This window comes from Polypterus senegalus, unplaced genomic scaffold, assembly GCF_016835505.1.
Source record: "Polypterus senegalus isolate Bchr_013 unplaced genomic scaffold, ASM1683550v1 scaffold_5508, whole genome shotgun sequence".
Classification (NCBI taxonomy): domain Eukaryota; kingdom Metazoa; phylum Chordata; class Cladistia; order Polypteriformes; family Polypteridae; genus Polypterus; species Polypterus senegalus.
Window position 1 is genome coordinate 20,969 of NW_024377228.1, and position 15,256 is coordinate 36,224.

At 42.0% G+C, this 15,256-nt stretch overlaps 6 non-coding genes across 6 annotated transcripts; all 6 read left to right on the top strand.

Moving 5' to 3' along the window:
• Positions 1–1,304: 1,304 nt before the first annotated feature.
• LOC120519267 lies at positions 1,305–1,419 on the top strand. The gene has a single exon (XR_005631425.1). It is a non-coding gene; the product is annotated as a U5 spliceosomal RNA (small nuclear RNA).
• Positions 1,420–2,811: 1,392 nt separating this feature from the next.
• On the top strand, positions 2,812–2,927 carry LOC120519264. The gene has a single exon (XR_005631422.1). It is a non-coding gene; the product is annotated as a U5 spliceosomal RNA (small nuclear RNA).
• A 1,389-nt stretch (positions 2,928–4,316) lies between these two features.
• LOC120519269 lies at positions 4,317–4,432 on the top strand. Its single transcript, XR_005631427.1, has one exon. It is a non-coding gene; the product is annotated as a U5 spliceosomal RNA (small nuclear RNA).
• A 1,387-nt stretch (positions 4,433–5,819) lies between these two features.
• Positions 5,820–5,935, top strand: LOC120519270. The gene has a single exon (XR_005631428.1). It is a non-coding gene; the product is annotated as a U5 spliceosomal RNA (small nuclear RNA).
• A 1,389-nt stretch (positions 5,936–7,324) lies between these two features.
• Positions 7,325–7,440, top strand: LOC120519271. Its single transcript, XR_005631429.1, has one exon. It is a non-coding gene; the product is annotated as a U5 spliceosomal RNA (small nuclear RNA).
• Positions 7,441–8,827: 1,387 nt separating this feature from the next.
• On the top strand, positions 8,828–8,942 carry LOC120519265. Its single transcript, XR_005631423.1, has one exon. It is a non-coding gene; the product is annotated as a U5 spliceosomal RNA (small nuclear RNA).
• The last annotated feature ends 6,314 nt before the right edge of the window (positions 8,943–15,256 follow it).

The window sequence follows — 15,256 nt, forward strand, 5'->3', positions numbered from 1 at the left end:
TCTTAGGTAGGATTTCAGAGGGTTTGCGATGGTATCTGCTGTGAGTTTTTTTTCCGGGGTAATTCTTTGGGAGTTTTCAGGGCTCTCTTGTGTGCACACGCTCTGCATATTAAAGATAAGGAATCGAATTGCCTTGTGTGAGGAAGACATAAAGCTCGCTATCTAAGCACACAAGCAGATCTTTAGCTGCGGGTCATATCTCTTACAAAACCATGCAGAAGATACCTTGGGATTCTGGAAAAACTTTCAGATGATGGCACAGCTACATACCTCAACAGTGGCAAGCACAGCATAGGTAATATGCTGAATCCAAATCTCCCATTCTTCAGACTTTTAAACATGGGTAACACTTCAAAAATCTTATCAGCGGGGAGTATCCGAGAAGGACTTTGTTATTCCTGGTTTGTAATTGTTTATTTTTGTCTTTCACTCTTCTTTGAGGAAAATTTTGCAAAATGGAAAAATGTGCATCAAAGGACATGGCGTTAAGTACCCGTTGATTGCTGCTGATTTCTGAATTCCGTGGAAATAATATTGTTTTCAATGTGTGACCTGAATGTAGCCATCGATACAAGGTTTAACTTGATCTCCAAGGCTTGCCTCCCAAACACTGCACTTTTGCACTGACATAACGCGATGCCACGTGCCTCAATCTGTAGAGTTTCCGGGTGAAACAGGACATCCAAGTCCCAACCCACCTCTGAGATTTCGACTGATTCAATAATGAGGAGCCCACCCAGTGTCTGCACACTATTAGGATTTCACTCGATAGATCACTTAACCCTTGAAGTCGATCGTGGTTCTCGTGCATCTAGTGGCCTGAAGTGACATGACGAGAACCCTATCGGCAAGCACGGTCTGGACATTGGTGTAAAGAAGAATTCACCAGCTCTGGACGTGTCTATTGTCTATTCCAGTTGTTCCCTTTTGCCCAAGGAAGCGGGAAAATCAGGAGAAGTGGAAATAGCGATGGATACCCAGGACAAGCTGACTTCTGTCTAGAGGCCTTGCAAGAATTCAGATGTTGATTAGCATAAGTGGCGTTTCTTTGTATCTCTGGGTGGTGGGCGGGAGTTTCTTGCCCCTACCCATGATGCATTGCAGAGTGTGCACACTCAACATATTCAGTTCCATATAATCTAAATTCCTTTGGCTGCGACTGTTTTAATGCTTCTCTGGTGCTCCTCACCTAGTTGTCCTTTGGCTCACCTTCTACCTTCAGTTTTTGTAAGTCTGACAAGGTGTCGCATGTCAGCTGCGCAGGCCTCACTGGCCGTGTTCTCTTCTTCCTGGCCGCAACACACATGCTCTGGGTTCCCTTCATCCCGAATAAATCTTTGCCTTTTACTAAAGATTTCCGTGGAGAGGACCGTTAAAGAGTCTCAAAGAATTTTTGCACAGCCTGTTTCGTACAGGCTCTCTGAGCTTGGTTAAAAAAAGAAGTTGTGTCTTTCCTGTCTCTGTTCCCCCTGGTTTAACCGTACTGATGTTGCATGTAACTCTTAGGTAGGATTTCAGAGGGTTTGCGATGGTATCTGCTGTGAGTTTTTTCCGGGGTAATTCTTTGGGAGTTTTCAGGGCTCTCGCTCTTGTGTACGCACGCTCTGCATATTAAAGATAAGGAATCGAATTGCCTTGTGTGAGGAAGACATAAAGCTCGCTATCTAAGCACACAAGCAGATCTTTAGCTGCGGGTCATATCTCTTACAAAACCATGCAGAAGATACCTTGGGATTCTGGAAAAACTTTCAGATGATGGCACAGCTACATACCTCAACAGTGGCAAGCACAGCATAGGTAATATGCTGAATCCAAATCTCCCATTCTTCAGACTTTTAAACATGGGTAACACTTCAAAAATCTTATCAGTCGGGAGTATCCGAGAAGGACTTTGTTATTCCTGGTTTGTAATTGTTTATTTTTGTCTTTCACTCTTCTTTGAGGAAAATTTTGCAAAATGGAAAAATGTGCATCAAAGGACATGGCGTTAAGTACCCGTTGATTGCTGCTGATTTCTGAATTCCGTGGAAATAATATTGTTTTCAATGTGTGACCTGAATGTAGCCATCGATACAAGGTTTAACTTGATCTCCAAGGCTTGCCTCCCAAACACTGCACTTTTGCACTGACATAACGCGATGCCACGTGCCTCAATCTGTAGAGTTTCCGGGTGAAACAGGACATCCAAGTCCCAACCCACCTCTGAGATTTCGACTGATTCAATAATGAGGAGCCCACCCAGTGTCTGCACACTATTAGGATTTCACTCGATAGATCACTTAACCCTTGAAGTCGATCGTGTGGTTCTCGTGCATCTAGTGGCCTGAAGTGACATGACGAGAACCCTATCGGCAAGCACGGTCTGGACATTGGTGTAAAGAAGAATTCACCAGCTCTGGACGTGTCTATTGTCTATTCCAGTTGTTCCCTTTTGCCCAAGGAAGCGGAAAATCAGGAGAAGTGGAAATAGCGATGGATACCCAGGACAAGCTGACTTCTGTCTAGAGGCCTTGCAAGAATTCAGATGTTGATTAGCATAAGTGGCGTTTCTTTGTATCTCTGGGTGGTGGGCGGGAGTTTCTTGCCCCTACCCATGATGCATTGCAGAGTGTGCACACTCAACATATTCAGTTCCATATAATCTAAATTCCTTTGGCTGCGACTGTTTTAATGCTTCTCTGGTGCTCCTCACCTAGTTGTCCTTTGGCGCTCACCTTCTACCTTCAGTTTTTTTGTAAGTCTGACAAGGTGTCGCATGTCAGCTGCGCAGGCCTCACTGGCCGTGTTCTCTTCTTCCTGGCCGCAACACACATGCTCTGGGTTCCCTTCATCCCGAATAAATCTTTAGCCTTTTACTAAAGATTTCCGTGGAGAGGACCGTTAAAGAGTCTCAAAGAATTTTTGCACAGCCTGTTTCGTACAGGCTCTCTGAGCTTGGTTAAAAAGAAGTTGTGTCTTTCCTGTCTCTGTTCCCCCTGGTTTAACCGTACTGATGTTGCATGTAACTCTTAGGTAGGATTTCAGAGGGTTTGCGATGGTATCTGCTGTGAGTTTTTTCCGGGTAATTCTTTGGGAGTTTTCAGGGCTCTCGCTCTTGTGTATTGGACGCTCTGCATATTAAAGATAAGGAATCGAATTGCCTTGTGTGAGGAAGACATAAAGCTCGCTATCTAAGCACACAAGCAGATCTTTAGCTGCGGGTCATATCTCTTACAAAACCATGCAGAAGATACCTTGGGATTCTGGAAAAACTTTCAGATGATGGCACAGCTACATACCTCAACAGTGGCAAGCACAGCATAGGTAATATGCTGAATCCAAATCTCCCATTCTTCAGACTTTTAAACATGGGTAACACTTCAAAAATCTTATCAGCGGGGAGTATCCGAGAAGGACTTTGTTATTCCTGGTTTGTAATTGTTTATTTTTGTCTTTCACTCTTCTTTGAGGAAAATTTTGCAAAATGGAAAAATGTGCATCAAAGGACATGGCGTTAAGTACCCGTTGATTGCTGCTGATTTCTGAATTCCGTGGAAATAATATTGTTTTCAATGTGTGACCTGAATGTAGCCATCGATACAAGGTTTAACTTGATCTCCAAGGCTTGCCTCCCAAACACTGCACTTTTGCACTGACATAACGCGATGCCACGTGCCTCAATCTGTAGAGTTTCCGGGTGAAACAGGACATCCAAGTCCCAACCCACCTCTGAGATTTCGACTGATTCAATAATGAGGAGCCCACCCAGTGTCTGCACACTATTAGGATTTCACTCGATAGATCACTTAACCCTTGAAGTCGATCGTGTGGTTCTCGTGCATCTAGTGGCCTGAAGTGACATGACGAGAACCCTATCGGCAAGCACGGTCTGGACATTGGTGTAAAGAAGAATTCACCAGCTCTGGACGTGTCTATTGTCTATTCCAGTTGTTCCCTTTTCGGCCCAAGGAAGCGGAAAATCAGGAGAAGTGGAAATAGCGATGGATACCCAGGACAAGCTGACTTCTGTCTAGAGGCCTTGCAAGAATTCAGATGTTGATTAGCATAAGTGGCGTTTCTTTGTATCTCTGGGTGGTGGGCGGGAGTTTCTTGCCCCTACCCATGATGCATTGCAGAGTGTGCACACTCAACATATTCAGTTCCATATAATCTAAATTCCTTTGGCTGCGACTGTTTTAATGCTTCTCTGGTGCTCCTCACCTAGTTGTCCTTTGGGCTCACCTTCTACCTTCAGTTTTTTGTAAGTCTGACAAGGTGTCGCATGTCAGCTGCGAGGCCTCACTGGCCGTGTTCTCTTCTTCCTGGCCGCAACACACATGCTCTGGGTTCCCTTCATCCCGAATAAATCTTTCGCCTTTTACTAAAGATTTCCGTGGAGAGGACCGTTAAAGAGTCTCAAAGAATTTTTGCACAGCCTGTTTCGTACAGGCTCTCTGAGCTTGGTTAAAAAGAAGTTGTGTCTTTCCTGTCTCTGTTCCCCCTGGTTTAACCGTACTGATGTTGCATGTAACTCTTAGGTAGGATTTCAGAGGGTTTGCGATGGTATCTGCTGTGAGTTTTTTCCGGGTAATTCTTTGGGAGTTTTCAGGGCTCTCGCTCTTGTGTACGACGCTCTGCATATTAAAGATAAGGAATCGAATTGCCTTGTGTGAGGAAGACATAAAGCTCGCTATCTAAGCACACAAGCAGATCTTTAGCTGCGGGTCATATCTCTTACAAAACCATGCAGAAGATACCTTGGGATTCTGGAAAAACTTTCAGATGATGGCACAGCTACATACCTCAACAGTGGCAAGCACAGCATAGGTAATATGCTGAATCCAAATCTCCCATTCTTCAGACTTTTAAACATGGGTAACACTTCAAAAATCTTATCAGCGGGGAGTATCCGAGAAGGACTTTGTTATTCCTGGTTTGTAATTGTTTATTTTTGTCCTTCACTCTTCTTTGAGGAAAATTTTGCAAAATGGAAAAATGTGCATCAAAGGACATGGCGTTAAGTACCCCGTTGATTGCTGCTGATTTCTGAATTCCGTGGAAATAATATTGTTTTCAATGTGTGACCTGAATGTAGCCATCGATACAAGGTTTAACTTGATCTCCAAGGCTTGCCTCCCAAACACTGCACTTTTGCACTGACATAACGCGATGCCACGTGCCTCAATCTGTAGAGTTTCCGGGTGAAACAGGACATCCAAGTCCCAACCCACCTCTGAGATTTCGACTGATTCAATAATGAGGAGCCCACCCAGTGTCTGCACACTATTAGGATTTCACTCGATAGATCACTTAACCCTTGAAGTCGATCGTGTGGTTCTCGTGCATCTAGTGGCCTGAAGTGACATGACGAGAACCCTATCGGCAAGCACGGTCTGGACATTGGTGTAAAGAAGAATTCACCAGCTCTGGACGTGTCTATTGTCTATTCCAGTTGTTCCCTTTTGCGCCCAAGGAAGCGGAAAATCAGGAGAAGTGGAAATAGCGATGGATACCCAGGACAAGCTGACTTCTGTCTAGAGGCCTTGCAAGAATTCAGATGTTGATTAGCATAAGTGGCGTTTCTTTGTATCTCTGGGTGGTGGGCGGGAGTTTCTTGCCCCTACCCATGATGCATTGCAGAGTGTGCACACTCAACATATTCAGTTCCATATAATCTAAATTCCTTTGGCTGCGACTGTTTTAATGCTTCTCTGGTGCTCCTCACCTAGTTGTCCTTTGGCTCACCTTCTACCTTCAGTTTTTGTAAGTCTGACAAGGTGTCGCATGTCAGCTGCGCAGGCCTCACTGGCCGTGTTCTCTTCTTCCTGGCCGCAACACACATGCTCTGGGTTCCCTTCATCCCGAATAAATCTTTCGCCTTTTACTAAAGATTTCCGTGGAGAGGACCGTTAAAGAGTCTCAAAGAATTTTTGCACAGCCTGTTTCGTACAGGCTCTCTGAGCTTGGTTAAAAAGAAGTTGTGTCTTTCCTGTCTCTGTTCCCCCTGGTTTAACCGTACTGATGTTGCATGTAACTCTTAGGTAGGATTTCAGAGGGTTTGCGATGGTATCTGCTGTGAGTTTTTTCCGGGTAATTCTTTGGGAGTTTTCAGGGCTCTCGCTCTTGTGTACGCGCTCTGCATATTAAAGATAAGGAATCGAATTGCCTTGTGTGAGGAAGACATAAAGCTCGCTATCTAAGCACACAAGCAGATCTTTAGCTGCGGGTCATATCTCTTACAAAACCATGCAGAAGATACCTTGGGATTCTGGAAAAACTTTCAGATGATGGCACAGCTACATACCTCAACAGTGGCAAGCACAGCATAGGTAATATGCTGAATCCAAATCTCCCATTCTTCAGACTTTTAAACATGGGTAACACTTCAAAAATCTTATCAGCGGGGAGTATCCGAGAAGGACTTTGTTATTCCTGGTTTGTAATTGTTTATTTTTGTCTTTCACTCTTCTTTGAGGAAAATTTTGCAAAATGGAAAAATGTGCATCAAAGGACATGGCGTTAAGTACCCGTTGATTGCTGCTGATTTCTGAATTCCGTGGAAATAATATTGTTTTCAATGTGTGACCTGAATGTAGCCATCGATACAAGGTTTAACTTGATCTCCAAGGCTTGCCTCCCAAACACTGCACTTTTGCACTGACATAACGCGATGCCACGCGTGCCTCAATCTGTAGAGTTTCCGGGTGAAACAGGACATCCAAGTCCCAACCCACCTCTGAGATTTCGACTGATTCAATAATGAGGAGCCCACCCAGTGTCTGCACACTATTAGGATTTCACTCGATAGATCACTTAACCCTTGAAGTCGATCGTGTGGTTCTCGTGCATCTAGTGGCCTGAAGTGACATGACGAGAACCCTATCGGCAAGCACGGTCTGGACATTGGTGTAAAGAAGAATTCACCAGCTCTGGACGTGTCTATTGTCTATTCCAGTTGTTCCCTTTTGCGGCCCAAGGAAGCGGGAAAATCAGGAGAAGTGGAAATAGCGATGGATACCCAGGACAAGCTGACTTCTGTCTAGAGGCCTTGCAAGAATTCAGATGTTGATTAGCATAAGTGGCGTTTCTTTGTATCTCTGGGTGGTGGGCGGGAGTTTCTTGCCCCTACCCATGATGCATTGCAGAGTGTGCACACTCAACATATTCAGTTCCATATAATCTAAATTCCTTTGGCTGCGACTGTTTTAATGCTTCTCTGGTGCTCCTCACCTAGTTGTCCTTTGGCTCACCTTCTACCTTCAGTTTTTGTAAGTCTGACAAGGTGTCGCATGTCAGCTGCGCAGGCCTCACTGGCCGTGTTCTCTTCTTCCTGGCCGCAACACACATGCTCTGGGTTCCCTTCATCCCGAATAAATCTTTCGCCTTTTACTAAAGATTTCCGTGGAGAGGACCGTTAAAGAGTCTCAAAGAATTTTTGCACAGCCTGTTTCGTACAGGCTCTCTGAGCTTGGTTAAAAAGAAGTTGTGTCTTTCCTGTCTCTGTTCCCCCTGGTTTAACCGTACTGATGTTGCATGTAACTCTTAGGTAGGATTTCAGAGGGTTTGCGATGGTATCTGCTGTGAGTTTTTTCCGGGTAATTCTTTGGGAGTTTTCAGGGCTCTCGCTCTTGTGTATGCACGCGCTCTGCATATTAAAGATAAGGAATCGAATTGCCTTGTGTGAGGAAGACATAAAGCTCGCTATCTAAGCACACAAGCAGATCTTTAGCTGCGGGTCATATCTCTTACAAAACCATGCAGAAGATACCTTGGGATTCTGGAAAAACTTTCAGATGATGGCACAGCTACATACCTCAACAGTGGCAAGCACAGCATAGGTAATATGCTGAATCCAAATCTCCCATTCTTCAGACTTTTAAACATGGGTAACACTTCAAAAATCTTATCAGCGGGGAGTATCCGAGAAGGACTTTGTTATTCCTGGTTTGTAATTGTTTATTTTTGTCTTTCACTCTTCTTTGAGGAAAATTTTGCAAAATGGAAAAATGTGCATCAAAGGACATGGCGTTAAGTACCCGTGATTGCTGCTGATTTCTGAATTCCGTGGAAATAATATTGTTTTCAATGTGTGACCTGAATGTAGCCATCGATACAAGGTTTAACTTGATCTCCAAGGCTTGCCTCCCAAACACTGCACTTTTGCACTGACATAACGCGATGCCACGTGCCTCAATCTGTAGAGTTTCCGGGTGAAACAGGACATCCAAGTCCCAACCCACCTCTGAGATTTCGACTGATTCAATAATGAGGAGCCCACCCAGTGTCTGCACACTATTAGGATTTCACTCGATAGATCACTTAACCCTTGAAGTCGATCGTGTGGTTCTCGTGCATCTAGTGGCCTGAAGTGACATGACGAGAACCCTATCGGCAAGCACGGTCTGGACATTGGTGTAAAGAAGAATTCACCAGCTCTGGACGTGTCTATTGTCTATTCCAGTTGTTCCCTTTTGCCCAAGGAAGCGGAAAATCAGGAGAAGTGGAAATAGCGATGGATACCCAGGACAAGCTGACTTCTGTCTAGAGGCCTTGCAAGAATTCAGATGTTGATTAGCATAAGTGGCGTTTCTTTGTATCTCTGGGTGGTGGGGGGAGTTTCTTGCCCCTACCCATGATGCATTGCAGAGTGTGCACACTCAACATATTCAGTTCCATATAATCTAAATTCCTTTGGCTGCGACTGTTTTAATGCTTCTCTGGTGCTCCTCACCTAGTTGTCCTTTGGCTCACCTTCTACCTTCAGTTTTTTTGTAAGTCTGACAAGGTGTCGCATGTCAGCTGCGCAGGCCTCACTGGCCGTGTTCTCTTCTTCCTGGCCGCAACACACATGCTCTGGGTTCCCTTCATCCCGAATAAATCTTTCGCCTTTTACTAAAGATTTCCGTGGAAGGACCGTTAAAGAGTCTCAAAGAATTTTTGCACAGCCTGTTTCGTACAGGCTCTCTGAGCTTGGTTAAAAAGAAGTTGTGTCTTTCCTGTCTCTGTTCCCCCTGGTTTAACCGTACTGATGTTGCATGTAACTCTTAGGTAGGATTTCAGAGGGTTTGCGATGGTATCTGCTGTGAGTTTTTTTTCCGGGGTAATTCTTTGGGAGTTTTCAGGGCTCTCGCTCTTGTGTATGCACGCTCTGCATATTAAAGATAAGGAATCGAATTGCCTTGTGTGAGGAAGACATAAAGCTCGCTATCTAAGCACACAAGCAGATCTTTAGCTGCGGGTCATATCTCTTACAAAACCATGCAGAAGATACCTTGGGATTCTGGAAAAACTTTCAGATGATGGCACAGCTACATACCTCAACAGTGGCAAGCACAGCATAGGTAATATGCTGAATCCAAATCTCCCATTCTTCAGACTTTTAAACATGGGTAACACTTCAAAAATCTTATCAGCGGGGAGTATCCGAGAAGGACTTTGTTATTCCTGGTTTGTAATTGTTTATTTTTGTCTTTCACTCTTCTTTGAGGAAAATTTTGCAAAATGGAAAAATGTGCATCAAAGGACATGGCGTTAAGTACCCGTTGATTGCTGCTGATTTCTGAATTCCGTGGAAATAATATTGTTTTCAATGTGTGACCTGAATGTAGCCATCGATACAAGGTTTAACTTGATCTCCAAGGCTTGCCTCCCAAACACTGCACTTTTGCACTGACATAACGCGATGCCACGTGCCTCAATCTGTAGAGTTTCCGGGTGAAACAGGACATCCAAGTCCCAACCCACCTCTGAGATTTCGACTGATTCAATAATGAGGAGCCCACCCAGTGTCTGCACACTATTAGGATTTCACTCGATAGATCACTTAACCCTTGAAGTCGATCGTGTGGTTCTCGTGCATCTAGTGGCCTGAAGTGACATGGCGAGAACCCTATCGGCAAGCACGGTCTGGACATTGGTGTAAAGAAGAATTCACCAGCTCTGGACGTGTCTATTGTCTATTCCAGTTGTTCCCTTTTGCGGCCCAAGGAAGCGGGAAAATCAGGAGAAGTGGAAATAGCGATGGATACCCAGAAAAAAAAGGTTTTTTTAAAAAAATTTTTTTTTTTGGAAAAAAAACCCTTTGGGGGGAAAGACCCGGGCCCTTTTTTTCCGGGGCCCCCAAACCCCCAAACCCCCCGAATTTTGGGGGAAAAAAAAAAAGGGGGGGGGGGAAAAAAAAAACCCCCCCCCCAAAAAAAAACAAAAAAGGGGCCCCCCCGGGGGCCCCGGGGTTTTCCCCTTCCCCGGGGTTTTTTGGGTTTTGGAAAACCCCCGGGGCCGGGGCCCCCTTTTTTCCCCCCCAAAAAAAAAAAAGGGGGGGGTTTTTTTTAAGGGTTTTTTGGGGGGGGGGAAAAAAAATTTTTTTAAAAAGGGGCCCCAAAATTTTTTGGGGGGGGGGGCGTTTTTTTAAAAAAAAAAGGGGGGTTTTTTTCCCCTTTGGGGGGGAAATTTTTTTTTTTGGGGGAAACCGGTTTTCCCCCCCCTTTTTTTTTTTTTTTTTTTTTTTTTTTTTTTTCCCCCCTTTGGGGGGCCCCGGGGGCACCCGGTTTTTTTTTTGGCCCAAAAAAGCCCCCCTTTTCCCCCCCCCTTTTTTTTTTTTCCCCGGGAAACCCCCCAAAAAAAAAAAACCCTTTTTTCCTTTTTCCCGGGGGAAAAAAAGGGGTTTGGTTTTTTGTTTTTTCCCCCCTTTTGGGGGTTTTTTTTTTAAAAGGGGGGGGTTTTTGGGGGTTTTTCCCCTTTTTTTTCCGGAAATTTTTGGGGTTTTTTTTTTGGTTTGGGTTTTTTTTTTTTTGGTTTTTGGGGTTCCTTTTTTGGGGGGGAAAAAAACCCCCCCAAACCCCAAAAAATTTGGGAAAAAAAATTTTTTAAAAAAAGGGGGGAAAACCCGGGTTTTGGGGGTTTTCCCCAAAAAAGGGGAAAATAAAGGGGGTTTTAAAAAAAAAATTTTTGGGGTTTTTTCCCCCCAAAAAAAAATTAAAACCAAAAATTTTTTTGGGGGGTTTTTTTTTTTTTTTAAAATTTTTTGGGAAAATTCCGGAAATTTTTAAAAATTTTTTAAAAAGGGGTTTTTTCCCCCTTTTTTTTTTTTTTCCAAAAAAATTTTTTTTTTGGGGGTTTTTAAACCCGGGGGGGTTTTTTTTCCCGGGGGTTTTTTTTTTTTTTTTTCCCCCCCGGGGTTTTTTGGGGTTTTCCCCCCAAAAAAAAAAACCCCCCCCCCCGGGGGGAAAAAAAAGGGGCCCCAAAAACCCCCCCAAAAACCGGGGGCCCCTTTTTTTTGGGGCCCCCGTGGGGGGAAAAAAACCCCGGGAAATTTAAAAACCCCCCGGGGCCCCGGGGGGTTTCCCCCCCGGGAAAAAAAAAAGGGGTGGGGGGGAAAAAAAAAAAGGGGGTTCTTTGGTTTTTCCCCGGGCCCCCGGCCAAAAGGCCCAAAAAAAATTTTTTAAAAAATTCCCCCCTTTTTTTTTTGGGGAAAAAAATTTTTTTTTTCTTTTTTTTTTGGGGGTTTTTTTGGGGGGCCCCCCCGGGGGAAAAAAAAACCCTTCCCCCCCTTTTTTTTTTTTTTTTTGGAAAGGGGTTTTTTTCCCGGGCCCCCCTTTTTTTTTTTTCCCCTTTTTCCCCTTTTTTGGGGAAAATTTAAAATTTTTATTTTCCCCAAAAACCCCCCCGGGGGGGGGCCCCAAAAACCCCCCCCTTTTTTTTTCCTTTTTTTTTTTTTTTTTTCCCCCCCCCAAAAAAAAAAGGTTTTTTAAAAGGGGGGGGGTTTTTTTTTAAAAAGGGGGTTTTTTTCCGGGGGGGTTTTGGGTTTTTTTTTTTGGGGGGAAAAAAAAAATTTAAAGGTTTTTGGGGGCCCCTTTTTTGGGGGGGAAAATTTTTTTTGGGGAACCCCAAAAAAAAAATTTGGGTTTGGAAAAAATAAAAGGGGTTTTTCCCAAAGGGGGTTTTTGGGTTTTTTTTAAAAAATTTTTTTTTTTTTAAAAAAAAGGGGGAAAAAAAATTTTTTAAAAAAAGGTTTTATTCCGGTTTAAATTTTTTTTTTTTTTTTTTAAAAAAAAAAAAAACTTTAAAAAAAAACCCCCCAAACTTTAAAATTTTTTTTTTTTTTAATTTTTTTTCCCTTTTGGGGAAAAAAATTTTTTTTTGGGGTTTTTTAAAAAAAAAAAAACCCCCCCCCCCTTTTTTTTTTGGTTTTTTTTGGGGAAAAAACCAAAAAAAATTTTTTTTTTTTTTCCCCCCCCCAAAAACCCCCCAAATTTGGTTCCCCCAAAAATTTTTAAAAAACCCAAAAAAAAAATAAAGGGCCCCCCGGGTTTCCCCAAAATTTTTTTAAAAAAAACCCCGCCCTTGGGGGGGGTTTTTTTTTCCCCTTTTTTTGGGGTTTTTTTCCAAAAAGGGTTTGGGGGGGGGAAAAAAAACCCCCCCAAAAAAATTTTTTTTTTGGGGGGGGGGGGGGGGTTTTTTTACCCCCGGGGAAATTTTTCCCCCCCAAATTTTAAAAATTTTTGGGGTTTTTTTTTTTTTTAGGGGTTTTTCCCCCCCCCCCCTTTTTGGGGGGTTTTTGGGTTTTTTTTTTAAAAAACCCCGGGCCCCTTTTTTTTTCCGGGTTTTTTTTTCCCGGAAATTTTCCTTTTTTTTAATTTAAAAAAAACCCAAAAATTTTTAAACCTTTTGGGGTTTTTTCTTTTTGGGGGGGGTTTTTTTGGGGTTTTTTTTTCCCGGAAAAAAAATTTTTTAAAAAAACCCCGGGGGGAAAAAATTTTGGGTTTTTCCCCTTTTTTGGGAATTTTGGGGTTTTTTTTTAAAAAAATTTTTTTTTTTTTTTTGGTTTAAAAAAATTTTTTAAAAATTTTTTTTGGGGGGGGGTTTTTTGGGGTTTTTTTTGGGAAAAAAAATTTTTTTTTTTTTTTTTTTTTTTTGAAAATTTAAAAAAGGAAAAGGGGGTTTTTAAAAAATTCCCCAACTTTTTCCCCAAAAAAAATTTTTGGGGTTTTCCAAAAACCTTTAAAATTTTTTTTTTTGGAAAATTTTTTTTTTTTTGGGAAAATTTTTAAAAAAGGAAAAAAAAAAAAGGGGCCAAATTCCCCTTTTAATTTTAAAAGGAAAAAAAATTTTTTAAGGGGGGGGGAAAAAAATTTTTTTTTTTTTTCCCCCCCCCCCTTTTAAAAAAAAAAAGGGGTTTAAAAACCCAACCCCTTTTTTTTTTTTTTTCCCCCCCCCCCCAAAAAAATTTTTTTTGGGGGGGTTTTCCTTGGGGGCCCCCCCCCGGGGGCCCCCAAAACCGTTTTTTAAAAAAAAGGGAAGCCAAAGGCCCTTAAAAAAGGGGGGGGGAAAAAAAAATTCCCCCCTTTGGTTTTTAAAAGGGGGGAAACCCCCCGGGGTTTTTTTTGGGGGGGAATTTTTTTGGGGGTTTTTTTCCTTTGGGGGGGGGAATTTTGGCCCCCCCCCCGGGGGGGTGTAAAAAAAAATTTTTTTTTTTCCCGGGGGTTTTTTTTTTGGGGGGGGGGAAAAAAAAAGGGGTGGGAAAAAATTTTTTTAAAAAAAAAATTTTTTTGGGGGGGTTTTTAAAAAAGGGTTTTTCCCCCAAAAGGGGTTTTTTTTTTTTTGCCAAAATTTTAAAAACCCCTTTTAAAATTTTTTTCCCGGGCCCCTTTTTTTTTAAAACCCCCCCCTTTTTTGGGGGGGTTTTTTTTTCCTTTTTTTTTCCCCTTTTTTAAAAAAAAAGGGGGGGGGGTTTTTTCCCGGGGGGTTTTTTTTTTTTTTTTAAAATTTTTTTTTTTTGGGGGCCCCCGGGGGGGGGGGAATTCCTTTTTTTTTTAAAAAAAGGGGGGGGGGCCCCCCCTTTTTTCCCCCCCCTTTTTTCCCCCGGGGTTTGGAAAAATTTTTGGGGGGGGTTTTTTTTTTTTTTTGGGGAAAATTTTTTTTTTCCCGGTTTTTAAAAGGGGGAAAAAAAAAAGGGGGGAAAGGGGGGAAAAAAGGGGTTTTTTTTTTTTTTTTTTTTTTGGGGGTTTTTTAAAAAAACCCCAAAAAAAAAGGGGCCCAAAAACCCTTTTTTTTTTTTCCGGGAAAAAATTTTTTGGGGGAAAAACAAATTTTTTTTAATTTTCCCCGGGCCCCCCCAAAAACCCCCGGGGGGGAAATTTCCCCCCCCCCCGGGGGGTTTTTTTTTTTTTTTTAAAAATTTGGGGAAAAAAAAAAAAAACCCCCAAATTTTTTTTTTCCCGATTTTAATTAAAAAAATTTTTTTTTTTTACCGGTGGCCCGGTTAAAAAAAACCCCCAAACCAAGGGGGTTTAAAACCCAAAAAATTACCTTTGGGTTTTTTGTTTTTTGGGGGCCAAAAAAAAAAAAATTTGGCCCCCAAAAAATTAATTTTTCCCCCTTTAAGGGTTTTGGGGGTTTTTTAAAAAATTTTTTTTTTTTGGGGGGGGGTTTTTTTTTTTTTTTAAAAAAAACCCTTTCCTTTTTCCCCCCCCCTTTTTTTGGTTTTGGTTTTTTTTTTCCCTTTTTTTCCCCTTTTTTCCCCCCCAAAAAAGGGGGGGGGGGGAAAAAAAAGGGGGGGTTTTTAAAATTTTTTTGGGCCCAAAAATTTTTTTTTTTCCCTTTTTAAATTTTTTTTTTCAAAAATTTTTGCCAAAGGGGGGGGCAAAAAAATTTTTTTTAAAAAAATTTTTTTTTTTTTAAAAAAAATTTTTTTCCCCCCAAATTTTTTCCCCTTTTGGTTTTTCCCCCTTTTTTTTAATTTTAAAAGGGTTTAAAAGGGGGGGGGCCCCCCCCCCCTTTTTTTTTTTTTTAAAAACCCCCTTTTTTCCCCCGTTTTTTAAAATTTTTAAAAAAAATTTTTTTTTTTGGGGGGGGAAAAAAAAGGGGTTTTCCCCCCAATTTTTTTTTTAAAAAAATTTGGGTTTTTTTTTTTCCCAAAATTTTTTTTTTTAAACCCCAAAGGGGGGGGGGGGTTTTTTTTTTCCCCTTTTTTTTTTAAAATTTTTTTAAATTTTTAAAATCTAACCCCGGGGCCCCTTTCAATTTTAAAAAAATTTTTTTTTTTTTGGGGGGTTAAAGGGAAAAAAAAAAAAAAAATTTTTTTTTTCCAAAAACCCCAAAAGGGGGGGGTTTTAAAAAAATTATTGGGCCCCCCCCCCAAAAAAAAATTTTTTTTAAAAACCCCCCCCTTTTTTTTGGGAAAATTTTTCCCAAACCCCCCCGGGGGGGGGGGGCCCCCCCCCCCTTTTTTTTTTTTTTTTTTTTTTTTAAAAGGGGGCCCCCCCTGGGGCCCCAAAAC